The sequence below is a fragment of the Elephantulus edwardii genome, unplaced genomic scaffold, assembly GCF_000299155.1.
Source record: "Elephantulus edwardii isolate Elephantulus edwardi_28Jun2011 unplaced genomic scaffold, EleEdw1.0 scaffold00090, whole genome shotgun sequence".
Classification (NCBI taxonomy): domain Eukaryota; kingdom Metazoa; phylum Chordata; class Mammalia; order Macroscelidea; family Macroscelididae; genus Elephantulus; species Elephantulus edwardii.
Window position 1 is genome coordinate 4,864,941 of NW_006399840.1, and position 1,213 is coordinate 4,866,153.

Genomic DNA, 1,213 nt, shown 5'->3' on the forward strand with positions numbered 1-1,213 from the left:
GGTCAAGATTGGTGGAATATCTATCAACAATCTGCGTTATGCAGATGAAAGAACCCTGCTTGCTGAAACTGAGAAGGACCTAAAGCACTTGTTGCAGAGGGTCAAGGACTGCAGTCTCCAATATGGATTGAGGCTCAATGTCAAGAAGACAAAGACTCTCACCACTGGATGGCAGCGTCAGGATGGATGGTGAAGAGACTGAGATTGTTAAGAACTTTACTCAGCTTGGCTCCACAGTCAACGTTCTTGGCACCAGTAGCCAGGAAATTAAAAGACGTATTGCCATGGGAAAGTTGTCTGTTAGGGACCTCTCCAAGGTACTGAAGAGCAATGGTGTCACTCTGGAGACTAAGGTGCGTCTGATACAGGCCATGGTCTTTTCAATCACTTGTTATGCATGGGAAAGTTGGACAATAACTAGGGAGGACAGAATGAGAATTGAAACCTTTAAGCTGTGGTGCTGGAGAAGAGTATTGAATGTACCATGAACTGCCAAGAAAACAAACAGATTCATCCTGGAGAGGGTTAAACCGGGCTGCTCCTTGGAGGCAAGGATTCTGAGGCTTCGTCTGACATACTTTGGACATGTTGTAAGGAGAGACCGGTCCTTTGAAGAGGGATATTATGCTTGGTAAGGTGGAGGGACAGCTCAGGATGGGAAGGCCCTCTAGGAGATGGATTGATTCGATGACTGGGGCAATCAGGATGGGTTTATCAGAGACAGTGCAAACGGCACAGGGTAGAGCAGGATTTAGGTCTGTTGTACATAGGGTCGCTATGAGTCGCAAGCAACTCAACACCACATAACAACAATAACCTCCGTCCTTTAAATTTTTAAAATTTTTTTATATTGTTTTAGATACAAAGTTCATATACGTTGTGTTTAACACTCTCCTTCAATCACATTGTTTTTAATATAATTATTCCCATTCATTATGCTTTATAAAATGAATCATTATTGAACTTTACCCACCATTAATCTGTATTTCCAAGGGTTTTGATGTGTTAGTTTCAAGAAACTTCTTTTATTTAAATTTCTTCTATAACCTAGAAGTGTTCAAACAAGGTCTTACTTAGTTTACACATGTTGTTGTTGTTGTTACGTGCCATCGAGTCGCCTGCAACTCATAGCAACCCTATGTACAACAGCCCTAAACTCCACTCTGTCCTGTGCCAATCGCACTGTCTCTGACACTCCCATCCCAATTACCCC